The sequence below is a fragment of the Stenella coeruleoalba genome, assembly GCF_951394435.1.
Source record: "Stenella coeruleoalba genome assembly, contig: scaffold_47, whole genome shotgun sequence".
NCBI lineage: Eukaryota > Metazoa > Chordata > Mammalia > Artiodactyla > Delphinidae > Stenella > Stenella coeruleoalba.
Window position 1 is genome coordinate 1279107 of NW_027646269.1, and position 26355 is coordinate 1305461.

Genomic DNA, 26355 nt, shown 5'->3' on the forward strand with positions numbered 1-26355 from the left:
AATCCTATCACTGCTGCGTTTATGCCCCTGTACACATGCTTGATTCTCTTTCGGAGACATAGCAATCCATAGGTTTTAAGATACTTACTAGTCAGGTACATTCTTAGGCGTTTAATATGCGGTGTTGAGTCCATTTCGTTGAGCAAGGAGTAGCTCTTGTCTATTCCATATTTGACTTAAGGAACTTTATCTGTGCTCATTTCAATCTCTGGTTTTATGCAGCACCCCAACTCACCTTTACCCTTAAGCAAGCATAAGTTGGTTTTCTAAATTTGAGACCCTGTTCTGTTCTGTAATTCAGTTCCTGTGTAGCCAAGTTTACATTCCGTGTATTAGTGATATCTTATGATGTTTCTTTTTCTGTGTCACTTACTTCAGTTAGAATCATCATACCTGAATCCACTCATTGTGCTGCTAAGGGCCTGATGACACAGATTTCATTGCTGAGTGATATTGCTTTGTAAGTAAATACCACAACTTCTTTATCCATTTTTCACTTTCTGCGATGTTGAACTTGTACTGTAAACGAGGTTCTTGTAAACAGAGCCGTTCCAAACTTTGGGGTGGCTGTGTCTTTTTGATTTTAATTTCCCTAAGCTATAGGACCATAAGTGGAAGTGCCCTAGGCTCTGTTGCTTTGTTTTTTAGATGTTTCAGGAAACACCATACACTTCTCCAGAGTGGTTGTTGGCAATTTACATCCCGCCCATCAGCATAACAAGGCTCCCAGTTCTCCATGGCTTGTCCTGCCTTTCTGAATTTTACACTTTTTTCAGATGGCCCTTTTGACCGGGGGGAAGTGAGACTTCATTGTAGTGCAGATTTCCTTTGCAAGCTTGCTTGGTTGGCCAAAAAGGGCGTATGCGTTTTTTCCTGAATATATTCAGGAAAAAACGCATACGCCCTTTTTGGCCAAGTGCATCATTGTGGACGTTCTGCCTCTTTTCCTATGCTTTCAATGCAATTCCAGTCTACCTCCTGAAATCGGTTTCCTGCAATTCTGCCCCGCTTTCAAGTCCTCTTGGCAGCCTTACTTCAGTCTATTTTTGGACGATAGCTGTCATTTATAACTCTGCAGGTTTGTGAATTACAGTGCCCCTGAGCTCCTTTCTTCAACTCGCTTTCTTGTGAGCTGGCCGCAACACCGCAGGATGGCTTCGGGCCCTAATCTGGTTCCGGCACGGCACGCTGAGCCTTTGGTTAATTCCTCTTCCTGGTGGGAAATGAGAGTTAAATTTGCCCGTCCAGACACCTCCAGCTAGTTTCTCATTGGTTCTCGCTATTCCTGTTCATCTTCCGCAGAAATTGCAAACTGGGCCAAACAGGAGGTTAAAGGCGCTGACTCTCCAAGTGGGGAGAGTGTTAGTAAAGCGTCTGGAATGTTGCACCCGAGTACCAGGGGAGGAAAACTGAGACATATTTGAACACGTCTCCCGTTCACATGGTTGATCATACTCTGGGTTCCACATGCATGTTTTAGCTGAAGGAAGAATACCTTAAACCTGGAGAGTTGAGACCCGTGGAATGGGTACCATGCAATATGTCTTCAAAGGGTCTTCATTTGCTCACCGAACCTCTCCAATACTATCACTGCTGCGTTTATGCCCCTGTACACACGCTTGATTCTCTTTTGGAGACATAGCAATACATAGGTTTTAAGATACTTACTAGTCAGGTACATTCTTAGGCGTTTAATATGGGGTGTTGAGTCCATTTCGTTGAGCAAGGAGTAGCTCTTGTCTATTCCATATTTGGCTTAAGGAACTTTATCTGTGCTCATTTCAATCTCTGGTTTTATGCAGCACCCCAACTCACCTTTCCCCTTAAGCAAGCATAAGTTGGTTTTCTAAATTTGAGACCCTGTTCTGTTTTGGAATTCAGTTCCTGTGTAGCCAAGTTTACATTCCGTGTATTAGTGATATCTTATGATGTTTCTTTTTCTGTGTGACTTATTTCAGTTAGAATCATCGTACCTGAATCCACTCATTATGCTGCTACGGGCCTGATGACATAGATTTCATTGCTGAGTGATACTGCATTGTACGTAAGTACCACAAGTTCTTTATCCATTTTTCACTTTCTGTGATATTGAACTTGTACGGTAAACGAGGTTCTTGTAAACAGAGGCGTCCCAAACTTTGGGGTGGCTGTGTCTTTTTGATTTTAATTTCCCTAAGCTATAGGACCATAAGTGGAAGTGCCCTAGGCTCTGCTGCTTTGTTTTTTAGATGTTTCAGGAAACACCATACACTTCTCCCGAGTGTCTGTTGGCAATTTACATCCCGCCCATCAGCATAACAAGGCTCCCAGTTCTCCGTGGCCTGTCCTGCCTTTCTGGATTTTACACTTTTTTCAGATGGCCCTTTTGACTGGGGGGAAGTGAGACTTCATTGTAGTGCAGATTTCCTTTGCAAGCTTGCTTGGTTGGCCAAAAAGGGCGTATGCGTTTTTTCCTGAATATATTCAGGAAAAAACGCATACGCCCTTTTTGGCCAAGTGCATCATTGTGGACGTTCTGCCTCTTTTCCTATGCTTTCAATGCAATTCCAGTCTACCTCCTGAAATCGGTTTCCTGCAATTCTGCCCCGCTTTCAAGTCCTCTTGGCAGCCTTACTTCAGTCTATTTTTGGACGATAGCTGTCATTTATAACTCTGCAGGTTTGTGAATTACAGTGCCCCTGAGCTCCTTTCTTCAACTCGCTTTCTTGTGAGCTGGCCGCAACACCGCAGGATGGCTTCGGGCCCTAATCTGGTTCCGGCACGGCACGCTGAGCCTTTGGTTAATTCCTCTTCCTGGTGGGAAATGAGAGTTAAATTTGCCCGTCCAGACACCTCCAGCTAGTCTCTCATTGGTTCTCGCTATTCCTGTTCATCTTCCGCAGAAATTGCAAACTGGGCCAAACAGGAGGTTAAAGGGACTGACTCTCCAAGTCGGAAGAGTGTTAGTAAAGCGTCTGGAATGTTGCACCCGAGTGTCAGGGGAGGAAAACTGAGACATATTTGAACACGTCTCCCGTTCACACGGTTGATCATACTCTGGGTTCCACATGCATGTTTTAGCTGAAGGAAGAATACCTTAAACCTGGAGATTTGAGACCCGTGGAATGGGTACCATGCAATATGTCTTCAAAGGGTCTTCATTTGCTCACCGAACCTCTCCAATCCTATCACTGCTGCGTTTATGCCCCTGTACACACGCTTGATTCTCTTTTGGAGACACAGCAATTCATAAGTTTTAAGATACTTACTAGTCAGGTACATTCTTAGGCGTTTAATGTGGGGTGTTGAGTCCATTTCGTTGAGCAAGGAGTAGCTCTTGTCTATTCCATATTTGGCTTAAGGAACTTTATCTGTGCTCATTTCAATCTCTGGTTTTATGCAGCACCCCAACTCACCTTTCCCCTTAAGCAAGCATAAGTTGGTTTTCTAAATTTGAGACCCTGTTCTGTTTTGGAATGCAGTTCCTGTGTAGCCAAGTTTACATTCCGTGTATTAGTGATATCTTATGATGTTTCTTTTTCTGTGTGACTTATTTCAGTTAGAATCATCGTACCTGAATCTACTCATTATGCTGCTACGGGCCTGATGACATAGATTTCATTGCTGAGTGATACTGCATTGTACATAAGTACCACAAGTTCTTTATCCATTTTTCACTTTGTGCGATGTTGAACTTGTACTGTAAACGAGGTTCTTGTAAACAGAGGCGTCCCAAACTTTGGGGTGGCTGTGTCTTTTTGATTTTAATTTCCCTATTCTATAGGACCATAAGTGGCAGTGCCCTAGGCTCTGTTGCTTTGTTTTTTAGATGTTTCAGGAAACACCATACACTTCTCCCGAGTGTCTGTTGTCAATTTACATCCCGCCCATCAGCATAACAAGGCTCCCAGTTCTCCATGGCCTGTCCTGCCTTTCTGGATTTTACACTTTTTTCAGATGGCCCTTTTGACCGGGGGGAAGTGAGACTTCATTGTAGTGCAGATTTCCTTTGCAAGCTTGCTTGGTTGGCCAAAAAGGGCGTATGCGTTTTTTCCTGAATATATTCAGGAAAAAACGCATACGCCCTTTTTGGCCAAGTGCATCATTGTGGACGTTCTGCCTCTTTTCCTATGCTTTCAATGCAATTCCAGTCTACCTCCTGAAATCGGTTTCCTGCAATTCTGCCCCGCTTTCAAGTCCTCTTGGCAGCCTTACTTCAGTCTATTTTTGGACGATAGCTGTCATTTATAACTCTGCAGGTTTGTGAATTACAGTGCCCCTGAGCTCCTTTCTTCAACTCGCTTTCTTTTGAGCTGGCCGCAACACCGCAGGATGGCTTCAGGCCCTAATCTGGTTCCGGCACGGCACGCTGAGCCTTTGGTTAATTCCTCTTCCTGGTGGGAAATGAGAGTTAAATTTGCCCGTCCAGACACCTCCAGCTAGCCTCTCATTGGTTCTCGCTATTCCTGTTCATCTTCCGCAGAAATTGCAAACTGGGCGAAACAGGAGGTTAAAGGGACTGACTCTCCAAGTCGGGAGAGTGTTAGTAAAGCATCTGGAATGTTGCACCCGAGTACCAGGGTACGAAAACTGAGACATATTTGAACACGTCTCCCGATCACATGGTTGATCATACTCTAGGTTCCACATGCATGTTTTAGCTGAAGGAAGAATACCTTAAACCTGGGTAGTTGAAACCCGTGGAATGGGTACCATGCAATATGACTTCAAAGGGTCTTCATTTGCTCACCGAAACTCTCCAATCCTATCACTGCTGCGTTTATGCCCCTGTACACATGCTTGATTCTCTTTCGGAGACATAGCAATCCATAGGTTTTAAGATACTTACTAGTCAGGTACATTCTTAGGCGTTTAATATGCGGTGTTGAGTCCATTTCGTTGAGCAAGGAGTAGCTCTTGTCTATTCCATATTTGACTTAAGGAACTTTATCTGTGCTCATTTCAATCTCTGGTTTTATGCAGCACCCCAACTCACCTTTACCCTTAAGCAAGCATAAGTTGGTTTTCTAAATTTGAGACCCTGTTCTGTTCTGTAATTCAGTTCCTGTGTAGCCAAGTTTACATTCCGTGTATTACTGATATCTTATGATGTTTCTTTTTCTGTGTGACTTACTTCAGTTAGAATCATCATACCTGAATGCATTCATTGTGCTGCTAAGGCCCTGATGACACAGATTTCATTGCTGAGTGATATTGCTTTGTAAGTAAATACCACAACTTCTTTATCCATTTTTCACTTTCTGCGATGTTGAACTTGTACTGTAAACGAGGTTCTTGTACACAGAGCCGTTCCAAACTTTGGGGTGGCTGTGTCTTTTTGATTTTAATTTCCCTAAGCTATAGGACCATAAGTGGAAGTGCCCTAGGTTCTGTTGCTTTGTTTTTTAGATGTTTCAGGAAACACCATACACTTCTCCCGAGTGGTTGTTGGCAATTTACATCCCGCCCATCAGCATAACAATGCTCCCAGTTCTCCATGGCCTGTCCTGCCTTTCTGGATTTTACACTTTTTTCAGATGGCCCTTTTGACCGGGGGGAAGTGAGACTTCATTGTAGTGCAGATTTCCTTTGCAAGCTTGCTTGGTTGGCCAAAAAGGGCGTATGCGTTTTTTCCTGAATATATTCAGGAAAAAACGCATACGCCCTTTTTGGCCAAGTGCATCATTGTGGACGTTCTGCCTCTTTTCCTATGCTTGCAATGCAATTCCAGTCTACCTCCTGAAATCGGTTTCCTGCAATTCTGCCCCGCTTTCAAGTCCTCTTGGCAGCCTTACTTCAGTCTATTTTTGGACGATAGCTGTCATTTATAACTCTGCAGGTTTGTGAATTACAGTGCCCCTGAGCTCCTTTCTTCAACTCGTTTTCATGTGACCTGGCCGCAACACCGCAGGATGGCTTCAGGCTCTAATCTGGTTCCGGCCCGGCATGCTGAGCCTTTGGTTAATTCCTCTTCCTGGTGGGAAATGAGAGTTAAATTTGCCCGTCCAGACACCTCCAGCTAGCCTCTCATTGGTTCTCGCTATTCCTGTTCATCTTCCGCAGAAATTGCAAACTGGGCCAAACAGGAGGTTAAAGGGACTCACTCTCCAAGTCGGGAGAGTGTTAGTAAAGCGTCTGTATGTTGCACCCGAGTACCAGGGGAGGAAAACTGAGACATATTTGAACACGTCTCCCGATCACATGGTTGATCATACTCTAGGTTCCACATGCATGTTTTAGCTGAAGGAAGAATACCTTAAACCTGGGTAGTTGAAACCCGTGGAATGGGTACCATGCAATATGACTTCAAAGGGTCTTCATTTGCTCACCAAACCTCTCCAATCCTATCACTGCTGCGTTTATGCCCCTGTACACATGCTTGATTCTCTTTCGGAGACATAGCAATCCATAGGTTTTAAGATACTTACTAGTCAGGTACATTCTTAGGCGTTTAATATGGGGTGTTGAGTCCATTTCATTGAGCAAGGAGTAGCTCTTGTCTATTCCATATTTGGCTTAAGGAACTTTATCTGTGCTCATTTCAATCTCTGGTTTTATGCAGCACCCCAACTCACCTTTACCCTTAAGCAAGAATAAGTTGGTTTTCTAAATTTGAGACCCTGTTCTGTTCTGTAATTCTGTTCCTGTGTAGCCAAGTTTACATTCCGTGTATTACTGATATCTTATGATGTTTCTTTTTCTGTGTGACTTATTTCAGTTAGAATCATCATACCTGAATCCACTCATTGTGCTGCTAAGGGCCTGATGACACAGATTTCATTGCTGAGTGATATTGCTTTGTAAGTAAATACCACAACTTCTTTATCCATTTTTCACTTTCTGCGATGTTGAACTTGTACTGTAAACGAGGTTCTTGTAAACAGAGGCGTCCCAAACTTTGGGGTGGCTGTGTCTTTTTGATTTTAATTTCCCTAAGCTATAGGACCATAAGTGGCAGTGCCCTAGGCTCTGTTGCTTTGTTTTTTAGATGTTTCAGGAAACACCATACACTTCTCCCAAGTGTCTGTTGGCAATTTACATCCCGCCCATCAGCATAACAAGGCTCCCAGTTCTCCATGGCCTGTCCTGCCTTTCTGGATTTTACACTTTTTTCAGATGGCCCTTTTGACCGGGGGGAAGTGAGACTTCATTGTAGTGCAGATTTCCTTTGCAAGCTTGCTTGGTTGGCCAAAAAGGGCGTATGCGTTTTTTCCTGAATATATTCAGGAAAAAACGCATACGCCCTTTTTGGCCAAGTGCATCATTGTGGACGTTCTGCCTCTTTTCCTATGCTTTCAATGCAATTCCAGTCTACCTCCTGAAATCGGTTTCCTGCAATTCTGCCCCGCTTTCAAGTCCTCTTGGCAGCCTTACTTCAGTCTATTTTTGGACGATAGCTGTCATTTATAACTCTGCAGGTTTGTGAATTACAGTGCCCCTGAGCTCCTTTCTTCAACTCGCTTTCTTTTGAGCTGGCCGCAACACCGCAGGATGGCTTCAGGCCCTAATCTGGTTCCGGCACAGCACGCTGAGCCTTTGGTTAATTCCTCTTCCTGGTGGGAAATGAGAGTTAAATTTGCCCGTCCAGACACCTCCAGCTAGCCTCTCATTGGTTCTCGCTATTCCTGTTCATCTTCCGCAGAAATTGCAAACTGGGCCAAACAGGAGGTTAAAGGGACTGACTCTCCAAGTCGGGAGAGTGTTAGTAAAGCGTCTGGAATGTTGCACCCGAGTACCAGGGGAGGAAAACTGAGACATATTTGAACACGTCTCCCGATCACATGGTTGATCATACTCTAGGTTCCACATGCATGTTTTAGCTGAAGGAAGAATACCTTAAACCTGGGTAGTTGAAACCCGTGGAATGGGTACCATGCAATATGACTTCAAAGGGTCTTCATTTGCTCACCGAATGTCTCCAATCCTATCACTGCTGCGTTTATGCCCCTGTACACATGCTTGATTCTCTTTCGGAGACATAGCAATCCATAGGTTTTAAGATACTTACTAGTCAGGTACATTCTTAGGCGTTTAATATGCGGTGTTGAGTCCATTTCGTTGAGCAAGGAGTAGCTCTTGTCTATTCCATATTTGGCTTAAGGAACTTTATCTGTGCTCATTTCAATCTCTGGTTTTATGCAGCACCCCAACTCACCTTTCCCCTTAAGCAAGCATAAGTTGGTTTTCTAAATTTGAGACCCTGTTCTGTTTTGGAATTCAGTTCCTGTGTAGCCAAGTTTACATTCCGTGTATTAGTGATATCTTATGATGTTTCTTTTTCTGTGTGACTTATTTCAGTTAGAATCATCGTACCTGAATCCACTCATTATGCTGCTACGGGCCTGATGACATAGATTTCATTGCTGAGTGATACTGCATTGTACGTAAGTACCACAAGTTCTTTATCCATTTTTCACTTTCTGTGATATTGAACTTGTACGGTAAACGAGGTTCTTGTAAACAGAGGCGTCCCAAACTTTGGGGTGGCTGTGTCTTTTTGATTTTAATTTCCCTAAGCTATAGGACCATAAGTGGAAGTGCCCTAGGCTCTGCTGCTTTGTTTTTTAGATGTTTCAGGAAACACCATACACTTCTCCCGAGTGTCTGTTGGCAATTTACATCCCGCCCATCAGCATAACAAGGCTCCCAGTTCTCCGTGGCCTGTCCTGCCTTTCTGGATTTTACACTTTTTTCAGATGGCCCTTTTGACTGGGGGGAAGTGAGACTTCATTGTAGTGCAGATTTCCTTTGCAAGCTTGCTTGGTTGGCCAAAAAGGGCGTATGCGTTTTTTCCTGAATATATTCAGGAAAAAACGCATACGCCCTTTTTGGCCAAGTGCATCATTGTGGACGTTCTGCCTCTTTTCCTATGCTTTCAATGCAATTCCAGTCTACCTCCTGAAATCGGTTTCCTGCAATTCTGCCCCGCTTTCAAGTCCTCTTGGCAGCCTTACTTCAGTCTATTTTTGGACGATAGCTGTCATTTATAACTCTGCAGGTTTGTGAATTACAGTGCCCCTGAGCTCCTTTCTTCAACTCGCTTTCTTGTGAGCTGGCCGCAACACCGCAGGATGGCTTCGGGCCCTAATCTGGTTCCGGCACGGCACGCTGAGCCTTTGGTTAATTCCTCTTCCTGGTGGGAAATGAGAGTTAAATTTGCCCGTCCAGACACCTCCAGCTAGTCTCTCATTGGTTCTCGCTATTCCTGTTCATCTTCCGCAGAAATTGCAAACTGGGCCAAACAGGAGGTTAAAGGGACTGACTCTCCAAGTCGGAAGAGTGTTAGTAAAGCGTCTGGAATGTTGCACCCGAGTGTCAGGGGAGGAAAACTGAGACATATTTGAACACGTCTCCCGTTCACACGGTTGATCATACTCTGGGTTCCACATGCATGTTTTAGCTGAAGGAAGAATACCTTAAACCTGGAGATTTGAGACCCGTGGAATGGGTACCATGCAATATGTCTTCAAAGGGTCTTCATTTGCTCACCGAACCTCTCCAATCCTATCACTGCTGCGTTTATGCCCCTGTACACACGCTTGATTCTCTTTTGGAGACACAGCAATTCATAAGTTTTAAGATACTTACTAGTCAGGTACATTCTTAGGCGTTTAATGTGGGGTGTTGAGTCCATTTCGTTGACCAAGAGTAGCTCTTGTCTATTCCATATTTGGCTTAAGGAACTTTATCTGTGCTCATTTCAATCTCTGGTTTTATGCAGCACCCCAACTCACCTTTCCCCTTAAGCAAGCATAAGTTGGTTTTCTAAATTTGAGACCCTGTTCTGTTTTGGAATGCAGTTCCTGTGTAGCCAAGTTTACATTCCGTGTATTAGTGATATCTTATGATGTTTCTTTTTCTGTGTGACTTATTTCAGTTAGAATCATCATACCTGAATCCACTCATTGTGCTGCTAAGGGCCTGATGACACAGATTTCATTGCTGAGTGATATTGCTTTGTAAGTAAATACCACAACTTCTTTATCCATTTTTCACTTTGTGCGATGTTGAACTTGTACTGTAAACGAGGTTCTTGTAAACAGAGGCGTCCCAAACTTTGGGGTGGCTGTGTCTTTTTGATTTTAATTTCCCTATTCTAAAGGACCATAAGTGGCAGTGCCCTAGGCTCTGTTGCTTTGTTTTTTAGATGTTTCAGGAAACACCATACACTTCTCCCGAGTGTCTGTTGTCAATTTACATCCCGCCCATCAGCATAACAAGGCTCCCAGTTCTCCATGGCCTGTCCTGCCTTTCTGGATTTTACACTTTTTTCAGATGGCCCTTTTGACCGGGGGGAAGTGAGACTTCATTGTAGTGCAGATTTCCTTTGCAAGCTTGCTTGGTTGGCCAAAAAGGGCGTATGCGTTTTTTCCTGAATATATTCAGGAAAAAACGCATACGCCCTTTTTGGCCAAGTGCATCATTGTGGACGTTCTGCCTCTTTTCCTATGCTTTCAATGCAATTCCAGTCTACCTCCTGAAATCGGTTTCCTGCAATTCTGCCCCGCTTTCAAGTCCTCTTGGCAGCCTTACTTCAGTCTATTTTTGGACGATAGCTGTCATTTATAACTCTGCAGGTTTGTGAATTACAGTGCCCCTGAGCTCCTTTCTTCAACTCGCTTTCTTTTGAGCTGGCCGCAACACCGCAGGATGGCTTCAGGCCCTAATCTGGTTCCGGCACGGCACGCTGAGCCTTTGGTTAATTCCTCTTCCTGGTGGGAAATGAGAGTTAAATTTGCCCGTCCAGACACCTCCAGCTAGCCTCTCATTGGTTCTCGCTATTCCTGTTCATCTTCCGCAGAAATTGCAAACTGGGCGAAACAGGAGGTTAAAGGGACTGACTCTCCAAGTCGGGAGAGTGTTAGTAAAGCATCTGGAATGTTGCACCCGAGTACCAGGGTACGAAAACTGAGACATATTTGAACACGTCTCCCGATCACATGGTTGATCATACTCTAGGTTCCACATGCATGTTTTAGCTGAAGGAAGAATACCTTAAACCTGGGTAGTTGAAACCCGTGGAATGGGTACCATGCAATATGACTTCAAAGCGTCTTCATTTGCTCACCGAAACTCTCCAATCCTATCACTGCTGCGTTTATGCCCCTGTACACATGCTTGATTCTCTTTCGGAGACATAGCAATCCATAGGTTTTAAGATACTTACTAGTCAGGTACATTCTTAGGCGTTTAATATGCGGTGTTGAGTCCATTTCGTTGAGCAAGGAGTAGCTCTTGTCTATTCCATATTTGACTTAAGGAACTTTATCTGTGCTCATTTCAATCTCTGGTTTTATGCAGCACCCCAACTCACCTTTACCCTTAAGCAAGCATAAGTTGGTTTTCTAAATTTGAGACCCTGTTCTGTTCTGTAATTCAGTTCCTGTGTAGCCAAGTTTACATTCCGTGTATTACTGATATCTTATGATGTTTCTTTTTCTGTGTGACTTACTTCAGTTAGAATCATCATACCTGAATGCATTCATTGTGCTGCTAAGGCCCTGATGACACAGATTTCATTGCTGAGTGATATTGCTTTGTAAGTAAATACCACAACTTCTTTATCCATTTTTCACTTTCTGCGATGTTGAACTTGTACTGTAAACGAGGTTCTTGTACACAGAGCCGTTCCAAACTTTGGGGTGGCTGTGTCTTTTTGATTTTAATTTCCCTAAGCTATAGGACCATAAGTGGAAGTGCCCTAGGTTCTGTTGCTTTGTTTTTTAGATGTTTCAGGAAACACCATACACTTCTCCCGAGTGGTTGTTGGCAATTTACATCCCGCCCATCAGCATAACAATGCTCCCAGTTCTCCATGGCCTGTCCTGCCTTTCTGGATTTTACACTTTTTTCAGATGGCCCTTTTGACCGGGGGGAAGTGAGACTTCATTGTAGTGCAGATTTCCTTTGCAAACTTGCTTGGTTGGCCAAAAAGGGCGTATGCGTTTTTTCCTGAATATATTCAGGAAAAAACGCATACGCCCTTTTTGGCCAAGTGCATCATTGTGGACGTTCTGCCTCTTTTCCTATGCTTTCAATGCAATTCCAGTCTACCTCCTGAAATCGGTTTCCTGCAATTCTGCCCCGCTTTCAAGTCCTCTTGGCAGCCTTACTTCAGTCTATTTTTGGACGATAGCTGTCATTTATAACTCTGCAGGTTTGTGAATTACAGTGCCCCTGAGCTCCTTTCTTCAACTCGTTTTCTTGTGACCTGGCCGCAACACCGCAGGATGGCTTCAGGCTCTAATCTGGTTCCGGCCCGGCATGCTGAGCCTTTGGTTAATTCCTCTTCCTGGTGGGAAATGAGAGTTAAATTTGCCCGTCCAGACACCTCCAGCTAGCCTCTCATTGGTTCTCGCTATTCCTGTTCATCTTCCGCAGAAATTGCAAACTGGGCCAAACAGGAGGTTAAAGGGACTCACTCTCCAAGTCGGGAGAGTGTTAGTAAAGCGTCTGTATGTTGCACCCGAGTACCAGGGGAGGAAAACTGAGACATATTTGAACACGTCTCCCGATCACATGGTTGATCATACTCTAGGTTCCACATGCATGTTTTAGCTGAAGGAAGAATACCTTAAACCTGGGTAGTTGAAACCCGTGGAATGGGTACCATGCAATATGACTTCAAAGGGTCTTCATTTGCTCACCGAACCTCTCCAATCCTATCACTGCTGCGTTTATGCCCCTGTACACATGCTTGATTCTCTTTCGGAGACATAGCAATCCATAGGTTTTAAGATACTTACTAGTCAGGTACATTCTTAGGCGTTTAATATGGGGTGTTGAGTCCATTTCATTGAGCAAGGAGTAGCTCTTGTCTATTCCATATTTGGCTTAAGGAACTTTATCTGTGCTCATTTCAATCTCTGGTTTTATGCAGCACCCCAACTCACCTTTACCCTTAAGCAAGAATAAGTTGGTTTTCTAAATTTGAGACCCTGTTCTGTTCTGTAATTCTGTTCCTGTGTAGCCAAGTTTACATTCCGTGTATTACTGATATCTTATGATGTTTCTTTTTCTGTGTGACTTATTTCAGTTAGAATCATCATACCTGAATCCACTCATTGTGCTGCTAAGGGCCTGATGACACAGATTTCATTGCTGAGTGATATTGCTTTGTAAGTAAATACCACAACTTCTTTATCCATTTTTCACTTTCTGCGATGTTGAACTTGTACTGTAAACGAGGTTCTTGTAAACAGAGGCGTCCCAAACTTTGGGGTGGCTGTGTCTTTTTGATTTTAATTTCCCTAAGCTATAGGACCATAAGTGGCAGTGCCCTAGGCTCTGTTGCTTTGTTTTTTAGATGTTTCAGGAAACACCATACACTTCTCCCAAGTGTCTGTTGGCAATTTACATCCCGCCCATCAGCATAACAAGGCTCCCAGTTCTCCATGGCCTGTCCTGCCTTTCTGGATTTTACACTTTTTTCAGATGGCCCTTTTGACCGGGGGGAAGTGAGACTTCATTGTAGTGCAGATTTCCTTTGCAAGCTTGCTTGGTTGGCCAAAAAGGGCGTATGCGTTTTTTCCTGAATATATTCAGGAAAAAACGCATACGCCCTTTTTGCCCAAGTGCATCATTGTGGACGTTCTGCCTCTTTTCCTATGCTTTCAATGCAATTCCAGTCTACCTCCTGAAATCGGTTTCCTGCAATTCTGCCCCGCTTTCAAGTCCTCTTGGCAGCCTTACTTCAGTCTATTTTTGGACGATAGCTGTCATTTATAACTCTGCAGGTTTGTGAATTACAGTGCCCCTGAACGCCTTTCTTCAACTCGCTTTCTTGTGACCTGGCCGCAACACCGCAGGATGGCTTCAGGCCCTAATCTGGTTCCGGCTCGGCACGCTGAGCCTTTGGTTATTTCCTCTTCCTGGTGGGAAATGAGAGTTAAATTTGCCCGTCCAGACACCTCCAGCTAGCCTCTCATTGGTTCTCGCTATTCCTGTTCATCTTCCGCAGAAATTGCAAACTGGGCCAAACAGGAGGTTAAAGGGACTCACTCTCCAAGTGGGGAGAGTGTTAGTAAAGCGTCTGGAATGTTGCACCCGAGTACCAGGGGAGGAAAACTGAGACATATTTGAACACGTCTCCCGATCACATGGTTGATCATACTCTAGGTTCCACATGCATGTTTTAGCTGAAGGAAGAATACCTTAAACCTGGGTAGTTGAAACCCGTGGAATGGGTACCATACAATATGACTTCAAAGGGTCTTCATTTGCTCACCGAACCTCTCCAATCCTATCACTGCTGCGTTTATGCCCCTGTACACATGCTTGATTCTCTTTCGGAGACATAGCAATCCATAGGTTTTAAGATACTTACTAGTCAGGTACATTCTTAGGCGTTTAATATGGGGTGTTGAGTCCATTTCATTGAGCAAGGAGTAGCTCTTGTCTATTCCATATTTGGCTTAAGGAACTTTATCTGTGCTCATTTCAATCTCTGGTTTTATGCAGCACCCCAACTCACCTTTACCCTTAAGCAAGAATAAGTTGGTTTTCTAAATTTGAGACCCTGTTCTGTTCTGTAATTCTGTTCCTGTGTAGCCAAGTTTACATTCCGTGTATTACTGATATCTTATGATGTTTCTTTTTCTGTGTGACTTATTTCAGTTAGAATCATCATACCTGAATCCACTCTTTGTGCTGCTAAGGGCCTGATGACACAGATTTCATTGCTGAGTGATATTGCTTTGTAAGTAACTACCACAAGTTCTTTATCCATTTTTCACTTTCTGCGATGTTGAACTTGTACTGTAAACGAGGTTCTTGTAAACAGAGGCGTCCCAAACTTTGGGGTGGCTGTGTCTTTTTGATTTTAATTTCCCTAAGCTATAGGACCATAAGTGGCAGTGCCCTAGGCTCTGTTGCTTTGTTTTTTAGATGTTTCAGGAAACACCATACACTTCTCCCGAGTGGTTGTTGGCAATTTACATCCCGCCCATCAGCATAACAAGGCTCCCAGTTCTCCATGGCCTGTCCTGCCTTTCTGGATTTTACACTTTTTTCAGATGGCCCTTTTGACCGGGGGGAAGTGAGACTTCATTGTAGTACAGATTTCCTTTGCAAGCTTGCTTGGTTGGCCAAAAAGGGCGTATGCGTTTTTTCCTGAATATATTCAGGAAAAAACGCATACGCCCTGTTTGGCCAAGTGCATCATTGTGGACGTTCTGCCTCTTTTCCTATGCTTTCAATGCAATTCCAGTCTACCTCCTGAAATCGGTTTCCTGCAATTCTGCCCCGCTTTCAAGTCCTCTTGGCAGCCTTACTTCAGTCTATTTTTGGACGATAGCTGTCATTTATAACTCTGCAGGTTTGTGAATTACAGTGCCCCTGAGCTCCTTTCTTCAACTCGCTTTCTTGTGACCTGGCCGCAACACCGCAGGATGGCTTCAGGCCCTAATCTGGTTCCGGCACAGCACGCTGAGCCTTTGGTTAATTCCTCTTCCTGGTGGGAAATGAGAGTTAAATTTGCCCGTCCAGACACCTCCAGCTAGCCTCTCATTGGTTCTCGCTATTCCTGTTCATCTTCCGCAGAAATTGCAAACTGGGCCAAACAGGAGGTTAAAGGGACTGACTCTCCAAGTCGGGAGAGTGTTAGTAAAGCGTCTGGAATGTTGCACCCGAGTACCAGGGTACGAAAACTGAGACATATTTGAACACGTCTCCCGATCACATGGTTGATCATACTCTAGGTTCCACATGCATGTTTTAGCTGAAGGAAGAATACCTTAAACCTGGGTAGTTGAAACCCGTGGAATGGGTACCATGCAATATGACTTCAAAGGGTCTTCATTTGCTCACCGAACCTCTCCAATCCTATCACTGCTGCGTTTATGCCCCTGTACACATGCTTGATTCTCTTTCGGAGACATAGCAATCCATAGGTTTTAAGATACTTACTAGTCAGGTATATTCTTAGGCGTTTAATATGCGGTGTTGAGTCCATTTCGTTGACCAAGGAGTAGCTCTTGTCTATTCCATATTTGGCTTAAGGAACTTTATCTGTGCTCATTTCAATCTCTGGTTTTATGCAGCACCCCAACTCACCTTTACCCTTAAGCAAGCATAAGTTGGTTTTCTAAATTTGAGACCCTGTTCTGTTCTGTAATTCAGTTCCTGTGTAGCCAAGTTTACATTCCGTGTATTACTGATATCTTATGATGTTTCTTTTTCTGTGTGACTTACTTCAGTTAGAATCATCATACCTGAATCCACTCATTGTGCTGCTAAGGGCCTGATGACACAGATTTCATTGCTGAGTGATATTGCTTTGTAAGTAAATACCACAACTTCTTTATCCATTTTTCACTTTCTGCGATGTTGAACTTGTACTGTAAACGAGGTTCTTGTAAACAGAGGCGTCCCAAACTTTGGGGTGGCTGTGTCTTTTTGATTTTAATTTCCCTAAGCTATAGGACCATAAGTGGCAGTGCCCTAGGCTCTGTTGCTTTGTTTTTTAGATGTTTCAGGAAACACCATACACTTCTCCCGAGTGGTTGTTGGCAATTTACATCCCGCCCATCAGCATAACAAGGCTCCCAGTTCTCCATGGCCTGTCCTGCCTTTCTGGATTTTACACTTTTTTCAGATGGCCCTTTTGACCGGGGGGAAGTGAGACTTCATTGTAGTACAGATTTCCTTTGCAAGCTTGCTTGGTTGGCCAAAAAGGGCGTATGCGTTTTTTCCTGAATATATTCAGGAAAAAACGCATACGCCCTTTTTGGCCAAGTGCATCATTGTGGACGTTCTGCCTCTTTTCCTATGCTTTCAATGCAATTCCAGTCTACCTCCTGAAATCGGTTTCCTGCAATTCTGCCCCGCTTTCAAGTCCTCTTGGCAGCCTTACTTCAGTCTATTTTTGGACGATAGCTGTCATTTATAACTCTGCAGGTTTGTGAATTACAGTGCCCCTGAGCTCCTTTCTTCAACTCGCTTTCTTGTGACCTGGCCGCAACACCGCAGGATGGCTTCAGGCCCTAATCTGGTTCCGGCACAGCACGCTGAGCCTTTGGTTAATTCCTCTTCCTGGTGGGAAATGAGAGTTAAATTTGCCCGTCCAGACACCTCCAGCTAGCCTCTCATTGGTTCTCGCTATTCCTGTTCATCTTCCGCAGAAATTGCAAACTGGGCCAAACAGGAGGTTAAAGGGACTGACTCTCCAAGTCGGGAGAGTGTTAGTAAAGCGTCTGGAATGTTGCACCCGAGTACCAGGGTACGAAAACTGAGACATATTTGAACACGTCTCCCGATCACATGGTTGATCATACTCTAGGTTCCACATGCATGTTTTAGCTGAAGGAAGAATACCTTAAACCTGGGTAGTTGAAACCCGTGGAATGGGTACCATGCAATATGACTTCAAAGGGTCTTCATTTGCTCACCGAACCTCTCCAATCCTATCACTGCTGCGTTTATGCCCCTGTACACATGCTTGATTCTCTTTCGGAGACATAGCAATCCATAGGTTTTAAGATACTTACTAGTCAGGTATATTCTTAGGCGTTTAATATGCGGTGTTGAGTCCATTTCGTTGACCAAGGAGTAGCTCTTGTCTATTCCATATTTGGCTTAAGGAACTTTATCTGTGCTCATTTCAATCTCTGGTTTTATGCAGCACCCCAACTCACCTTTACCCTTAAGCAAGCATAAGTTGGTTTTCTAAATTTGAGACCCTGTTCTGTTCTGTAATTCAGTTCCTGTGTAGCCAAGTTTACATTCCGTGTATTACTGATATCTTATGATGTTTCTTTTTCTGTGTGACTTACTTCAGTTAGAATCATCATACCTGAATCCACTCATTGTGCTGCTAAGGGCCTGATGACACAGATTTCATTGCTGAGTGATATTGCTTTGTAAGTAAATACCACAACTTCTTTATCCATTTTTCACTTTCTGCGATGTTGAACTTGTACTGTAAACGAGGTTCTTGTAAACAGAGCCGTTCCAAACTTTGGGGTGGCTGTGTCTTTTTGATTTTAATTTCCCTAAGCTATAGGACCATAAGTGGAAGTGCCCTAGGTTCTGTTGCTTTGTTTTTTAGATGTTTCAGGAAACACCATACACTTCTCCGGAGTGGTTGTTGGCAATTTACATCCCGCCCATCAGCATAACAAGGCTCCCAGTTCTCCATGGCCTGTCCTGCCTTTCTGGATTTTACACTTTTTTCAGATGGCCCTTTTGACCGGGGGGAAGTGAGACTTCATTGTAGTGCAGATTTCCTTTGCAAGCTTGCTTGGTTTGCCAAAAGGGGCGTATGCGTTTTTTCCTGAATATATTCAGGAAAAAACGCATACGCCCTTTTTGGCCAAGTGCATCATTGTGGACGTTCTGCCTCTTTTCCTATGCTTTCAATGCAATTCCAGTCTACCTCCTGAAATCGGTTTCCTGCAATTCTGCCCCGCTTTCAAGTCCTCTTGGCAGCCTTACTTCAGTATATTTTTGGACGATAGCTGTCATTTATAACTCTGCAGGTTTGTGAATTACAGTGCCCCTGAGCTCCTTTCTTCAACTCGCTTTCTTGTGAGCTGGCCGCAACACCGCAGGATGGCTTCAGGCCCTAATCTGGTTCCGGTACGGCATGCTGAGCCTTTGGTTATTTCCTCTTCCTGGTGGGAAATGAGAGTTAAATTTGCCCGTCCAGACACCTCCAGCTAGCCTCTCATTGGTTCTCGCTATTCCTGTTCATCTTCCGCAGAAATTGCAAACTGGGCCAAACAGGAGGTTAAAGGCGCTGACTCTCCAAGTGGGGAGAGTGTTAGTAAAGCGTCTGGAATGTTGCACCCGAGTACCAGGGGAGGAAAACTGAGACATATTTGAACACGTCTCCCGATCACATGGTTGATCATACTCTGGGTTCCACATGCATGTTTTAGCTGAAGGAAGAATACCTAAAACCTGGGTGGTTGAATCCCGTGGAATGGGTACCATGCAATATGACTTCAAAGGGTCTTCATTTGCTCACCGAAACTCTCCAATCCTATCACTGCTGCGTTTATGCCCCTGTACACATGCTTGATTCTCTTTCGGAGACATAGCAATCCATAGGTTTTACGATACTTACTAGTCAGGTACATTCTTAGGCGTTTAATATGCGGTGTTGAGTCCATTTCGTTGAGCAAGGAGTAGCTCTTGTCTATTCCATATTTGGCTTAAGGAACTTTATCTGTGCTCATTTCAATCTCTGGTTTATGCAGCAACCCAACTCACCTTTCCCCTTAAGCAAGCATAAGTTGCTTTTCTAAATTTGAGAACCTGTTCTGTTTTGGAATTCAGTTCCTGTGTAGCCAAGTTTACATTCCGTGTATTAGTGATATCTTATGATGTTTCTTTTTCTGTGTGACTTATTTCAGTTAGAATCATCGTACCTGAATCTACTCATTATGCTGCTACGGGCCTGATGACATAGATTTCATTGCTGAGTGATACTGCATTGTACGTAAGTACCACAAGTTCTTTATCCATTTTTCACTTTGTGCGATGTTGAACTTGTACTGTAAACGAGGTTCTTGTAAACAGAGTGGTTCCAAACTTTGGGGTGGCTGTGTCTTTTTGATTTTAATTTCCCTATGCTATAGGACCATAAGTGGCAGTGCCCTAGGCTCTGTTGCTTTGTTTTTTAGATGTTTCAGGAAACACCATACACTTCTCCCGAGTGTCTGTTGGCAATTTACATCCCGCCCATCAGCATAACAAGGCTCCCAGTTCTCCATGGCCTGTCCTGCCTTTCTGGATTTTACACTTTTTTCAGATGGCCCTTTTGACCGGGGGGAAGTGAGACTTCATTGTAGTGCAGATTTCCTTTGCAAGCTTGCTTGGTTGGCCAAAAAGGGCGTATGCGTTTTTTCCTGAATATATTCAGGAAAAAACGCATATGCCCTTTTTGGCCAAGTGCATCATAGTGGACGTTCTGCCTCTTTTCCTATGCTTTCAATGCAATTCCAGTCTACCTCCTGAAATCGGTTTCCTGCAATTCTGCCCCGCTTTCAAGTCCTCTTGGCAGCCTTACTTCAGTCTATTTTTGGACGATAGCTGTCATTTATAACTCTGCAGGTTTGTGAATTACAGTGCCCCTGAGCTCCTTTCTTCAACTCGCTTTCTTGTGACCTGGCCGCAACACCGCAGGATGGCTTCAGGCCCTAATCTGGTTCCGGCCCGGCATGCTGAGCCTTTGGTTAATTCCTCTTCCTGGTGGGAAATGAGAGTTAAATTTGCCCGTCCAGACACCTCCAGCTAGCCTCTCATTGGTTCTCGCTATTCCTGTTCATCTTCCGCAGAAATTGCAAACTGGGCCAAACAGGAGGTTAAAGGGACTGACTCTCCAAGTGGGGAGAGTGTTAGTAAAGCGTCTGGAATGTTGCACCCGAGTACCAGGGGAGGAAAACTGAGACATATTTGAACACGTCTCCCGTTCACATGGTTGATCATACTCTGGGTTCCACATGCATGTTTTAGCTGAAGGAAGAATACCTTAAACCTGGAGAGTTGAGACACGTGTAATGGGTACCATGCAATATGACTTCAAAGGGTCTTCATTTGCTCACCGAACCTCTCCAATCCTATCACTGCTGCGTTTATTCCCCTGTACACACGCTTGATTCTCTTTTGGAGACATAGCAATCCATAGGTTTTAAGATACTTACTAGTCAGGTACATTCCTAGGGGTTTAATATGGGGTTTTGAGTCCATTTCGTTGAGCAAGGAGTAGCTCTTGTCTATTCCATATTTGGCTTAAGGAACTTTATCTGTGCTCATTTCAATCTCTGGTTTTATGCAGCACCCCAACTCACCTTTCCCCTTAAGCAAGCATAAGTTGGTTTTCTAAATTTGAGACCCTGTTCTGTTTTGGAATGCAGTTCCTGTGTAGCCAAGTTTACATTCCGTGTATTAGTGATATCTTATGATGTTTCTATTTCTGTGTGACTTATTTCAGTTAGAATCATCATACCTGAATCCACTCATTGTGCTGCTAAGGGCCTGATGACACAGATTTCATTGCTGAGTGATATTGCTTTGTAAGCAAATACCACAAGTTCTTTATCCATTTTTCACTTTCTGCGATGTTGAACTTGTACTGTAAACGAGGTTCTTGTAAACAGAGGCGTCCCAAACTTTGGGGTGGCTGTGTCTTTTTGATTTTAATTTCCCTAAGCTATAGGACCATAAGTGGCAGTGCCCTAGGCTCTGTTGCTTTGTTTTTTAGATGTTTCAGGAAACACCATACACTTCTCCCGAGTGTCTGTTGTCAATTTACATCCCGCCCATCAGCATAACAAGGCTCCCAGTTCTCCATGGCCTGTCCTGCCTTTCTGGATTTTACACTTTTTTCAGATGGCCGTTTTGACCGGGGGGAAGTGAGACTTCATTGTAGTGCAGATTTCCTTTGCAAGCTTGCTTGGTTGGCCAAAAAGGGCGTAGGCGTTTTTTCCTGAATATATTCAGGAAAAAACGCATACGCCCTTTTTGGCCAAGTGCATCATTGTGGACGTTCTGCCTCTTTTCCTATGCTTTCAATGCAATTCCAGTCTACCTCCTGAAATCGGTTTCCTGCAATTCTGCCCCGCTTTCAAGTCCTCTTGGCAGCCTTACTTCAGTCTATTTTTGGACGATAGCTGTCATTTATAACTCTGCAGGTTTGTGAATTACAGTGCCCCTGAGCTCCTTTCTTCAACTCGCTTTCTTTTGAGCTGGCCGCAACACCGCAGGATGGCTTCAGGCCCTAATCTGGTTCCGGCACGGCACGCTGAGCCTTTGGTTAATTCCTCTTCCTGGTGGGAAATGAGAGTTAAATTTGCCCGTCCAGACACCTCCAGCTAGCCTCTCATTGGTTCTCGCTATTCCTGTTCATCTTCCGCAGAAATTGCAAACTGGGCCAAACAGGAGGTTAAAGGGACTGACTCTCCAAGTCGGGAGAGTGTTAGTAAAGCGTCTGGAATGTTGCACCCGAGTACCAGGGTACGAAAACTGAGACATATTTGAACACGTCTCCCGATCACATGGTTGATCATACTCTAGGTTCCACATGCATGTTTTAGCTGAAGGAAGAATACCTTAAACCTGGGTAGTTGAAACCCGTGGAATGGGTACCATGCAATATGACTTCAAAGGGTCTTCATTTGCTCACCGAACCTCTCCAATCCTATCACTGCTGCGTTTATGCCCCTGTACACATGCTTGATTCTCTTTCGGAGACATAGCAATCCATAGGTTTTAAGATACTTACTAGTCAGGTACATTCTTAGGCGTTTAATATGCGGTGTTGAGTCCATTTCGTTGAGCAAGGAGTAGCTCTTGTCTATTCCATATTTGACTTAAGGAACTTTATCTGTGCTCATTTCAATCTCTGGTTTTATGCAGCACCCCAACTCACCTTTACCCTTAAGCAAGCATAAGTTGGTTTTCTAAATTTGAGACCCTGTTCTGTTCTGTAATTCAGTTCCTGTGTAGCCAAGTTTACATTCCGTGTATTACTGATATCTTATGATGTTTCTTTTTCTGTGTGACTTACTTCAGTTAGAATCATCGTACCTGAATCCACTCATTGTGCTGCTAAGGGCCTGATGACACAGATTTCATTGCTGAGTGATATTGCTTTGTAAGTAAATACCACAAGTTCTTTATCCATTTTTCACTTTCTGCGATGTTGAACTTGTACTGTAAACGAGGTTCTTGTAAACAGAGCCGTTCCAAACTTTGGGGTGGCTGTGTCTTTTTGATTTTAATTTCCGTAAGCTATAGGACCATAAGTGGAAGTGCCCTAGGTTCTGTTGCTTTGTTTTTTAGATGTTTCAGGAAACACCATACACTTCTCCCGAGTGGTTGTTGGCAATTTACATCCCGCCCATCAGCATAACAAGGCTCCCAGTTCTCCATGGCCTGTCCTGCCTTTCTGGGTTTTACACTTTTTTCAGATGGCCCATTTGACCGGGGGGAAGTGAGACTTCATTGTAGTGCAGATTTCCTTTGCAAGCTTGCTTGGTTGGCCAAAAAGGGCGTATGCGTTTTTTCCTGAATATATTCAGGAAAAAACGCATATGCCCTTTTTGGCCAAGTGCATCATTGTGGACGTTCTGCCTCTTTTCCTATGCTTTCAATGCAATTCCAGTCTACCTCCTGAAATCGGTTTCCTGCAATTCTGCCCCGCTTTCAAGTCCTCTTGGCAGCCTTACTTCAGTCTATTTTTGGACGATAGCTGTCATTTATAACTCTGCAGGTTTGTGAATTACAGTGCCCCTGAGCTCCTTTCTTCAACTCGCTTTCTTGTGACCTGGCCGCAACACCGCAGGATGGCTTCAGGCCCTAATCTGGTTCCGGCCCGGCACGCTGAGCCTTTGGTTATTTCCTCTTCCTGGTGGGAAATGAGAGTTAAATTTGCCCGTCCAGACACCTCCAGCTAGCCTCTCATTGGTTCTCGCTATTCCTGTTCATCTTCCGCAGAAATTGCAAACTGGGCCAAACAGGAGGTTAAAGGGACTGACTCTCCAAGTGGGGAGAGTGTTAGTAAAGCGTCTGGAATGTTGCACCCGAGTACCAGGGGAGGAAAACTGAGACATATTTGAACACGTCTCCCGATCACATGGTTGATCATACTCTAGGTTCCACATGCATGTTTTAGCTGAAGGAAGAATACCTTAAACCTGGGTAGTTGAAACCCGTGGAATGGGTACCATGCAATATGACTTCAAAGGGTCTTCATTTGCTCACCGAACCTCTCCAATCCTATCACTGCTGCGTTTATGCCCCTGTACACATGCTTGATTCTCTTTCGGAGACATAGCAATCCATAGGTTTTAAGATACTTACTAGTCAGGTATATTCTTAGGCGTTTAATATGCGGTGTTGAGTCCATTTCGTTGACCAAGGAGTAGCTCTTGTCTATTCCATATTTGGCTTAAGGAACTTTATCTGTGCTCATTTCAATCTCTGGTTTTATGCAGCACCCCAACTCACCTTTACCCTTAAGCAAGCATAAGTTGGTTTTCTAAATTTGAGACCCTGTTCTGTTCTGTAATTCAGTTCCTGTGTAGCCAAGTTTACATTCCGTGTATTACTGATATCTTATGATGTTTCTTTTTCTGTGTGACTTACTTCAGTTAGAATCATCATACCTGAATCCAGTCATTGTGCTGCTAAGGGCCTGATGACACAGATTTCATTGCTGAGTGATATTGCTTTGTAAGTAAATACCACAAGTTCTTTATCCATTTTTCACTTTCTGCGATGTTGAACTTGTACTGTAAACGAGGTTCTTGTAAACAGAGCCGTTCCAAACTTTGGGGTGGCTGTGTCTTTTTGATTTTAATTTCCCTAAGCTATAGGACCATAAGTGGCAGTGCCCTAGGCTCTGTTGCTTTGTTTTTTAGATGTTTCAGGAAACACCATACACTTCTCCCGAGTGTCTGTTGGCAATTTACATCCCGCCCATCAGCATAACAAGGCTCCCAGTTCTCCATGGCCTGTCCTGCCTTTCTGGATTTTACACTTTTTTCAGATGGCCCTTTTGACCGGGGGGAAGTGAGACTTCATTGTAGTACAGATTTCTTTTGCAAGCTTGCTTGGTTGGCCAAAAAGGGCGTATGCGTTTTTTCCTGAATATATTCAGGAAAAAACGCATACGCCCTTTTTGGCCAAGTGCATCATTGTGGACGTTCTGCCTCTTTTCCTATGCTTTCAATGCAATTCCAGTCTACCTCCTGAAATCGGTTTCCTGCAATTCTGCCCCGCTTTCAAGTCCTCTTGGCAGCCTTACTTCAGTCTATTTTTGGACGATAGCTGTCATTTATAACTCTGCAGGTTTGTGAATTACAGTGCCCCTGAGCTCCTTTCTTCAACTCGCTTTCTTTTGAGCTGGCCGCAACACCGCAGGATGGCTTCAGGCCCTAATCTGGTTCCGGCCCGGCATGCTGAGCCTTTGGTTAATTCCTCTTCCTGGTGGGAAATGAGAGTTAAATTTGCCCGTCCAGACACCTCCAGCTAGACTCTCATTGGTTCTCGCTATTCCTGTTCATCTTCCGCAGAAATTGCAAACTGGGCCAAACAGGAGGTTAAAGGCGCTGACTCTCCAAGTGGGGAGAGTGTTAGTAAAGCGTCTGGAATGTTGCACCCGAGTACCAGGGGAGGAAAACTGAGACATATTTGAACACGTCTCCCGATCACATGGTTGATCATACTCTGGGTTCCACATGCATGTTTTAGCTGAAGGAAGAATACCTAAAACCTGGGTGGTTGAAACCCGTGGAATGGGTACCATGCAATATGACTTCAAAGGGTCTTCATTTGCTCACCGAAACTCTCCAATCCTATCACTGCTGCGTTTATGCCCCTGTACACATGCTTGATTCTCTTTCGGAGACATAGCAATCCATAGGTTTTACGATACTTACTAGTCAGGTACATTCTTAGGCGTTTAATATGCGGTGTTGAGTCCATTTCGTTGAGCAAGGAGTAGCTCTTGTCTATTCCATATTTGGCTTAAGGAACTTTATCTGTGCTCATTTCAATCTCTGGTTTATGCAGCAACCCAACTCACCTTTCCCCTTAAGCAAGCATAAGTTGCTTTTCTAAATTTGAGAACCTGTTCTGTTTTGGAATTCAGTTCCTGTGTAGCCAAGTTTACATTCCGTGTATTAGTGATATCTTATGATGTTTCTTTTTCTGTGTGACTTATTTCAGTTAGAATCATCGTACCTGAATCTACTCATTATGCTGCTACGGGCCTGATGACATAGATTTCATTGCTGAGTGATACTGCATTGTACGTAAGTACCACAAGTTCTTTATCCATTTTTCACTTTGTGCGATGTTGAACTTGTACTGTAAACGAGGTTCTTGTAAACAGAGGCGTCCCAAACTTTGGGGTGGCTGTGTCTTTTTGATTTTAATTTCCCTATGCTATAGGACCATAAGTGGCAGTGCCCTAGGCTCTGTTGCTTTGTTTTTTAGATGTTTCAGGAAACACCATACACTTCTCCCGAGTGTCTGTTGGCAATTTACATCCCGCCCATCAGCATAACAAGGCTCCCAGTTCTCCATGGCCTGTCCTGCCTTTCTGGATTTTACACTTTTTTCAGATGGCCCTTTTGACCGGGGGGAAGTGAGACTTCATTGTAGTGCAGATTTCCTTTGCAAGCTTGCTTGGTTGGCCAAAAAGGGCGTATGCGTTTTTTCCTGAATATATTCAGGAAAAAACGCATATGCCCTTTTTGGCCAAGTGCATCATAGTGGACGTTCTGCCTCTTTTCCTATGCTTTCAATGCAATTCCAGTCTACCTCCTGAAATCGGTTTCCTGCAATTCTGCCCCGCTTTCAAGTCCTCTTGGCAGCCTTACTTCAGTCTATTTTTGGACGATAGCTGTCATTTATAACTCTGCAGGT

At 44.0% G+C, this 26355-nt stretch overlaps 1 long non-coding RNA gene across 46 annotated transcripts in view; it reads left to right on the plus strand.

Moving 5' to 3' along the window:
• Positions 1-26355, plus strand: part of LOC307181221 — a 2056127-nt gene that overhangs the window by 638131 nt on the left and 1391641 nt on the right. The window contains exon 1 of one of the 46 annotated variants that reach the window (XR_013826143.1): positions 3606-3620. The exons of 43 other annotated variants lie outside the window; for them this stretch is intronic. This is a non-coding gene — a long non-coding RNA (uncharacterized lncRNA). Of the gene's footprint in view, positions 1-3605; positions 3621-11436; positions 11523-14609; positions 14682-26355 lie in introns of those variants that run through there. 2 more of the 46 variants (XR_013826144.1, XR_013826145.1) reach the window with 2 other exon arrangements.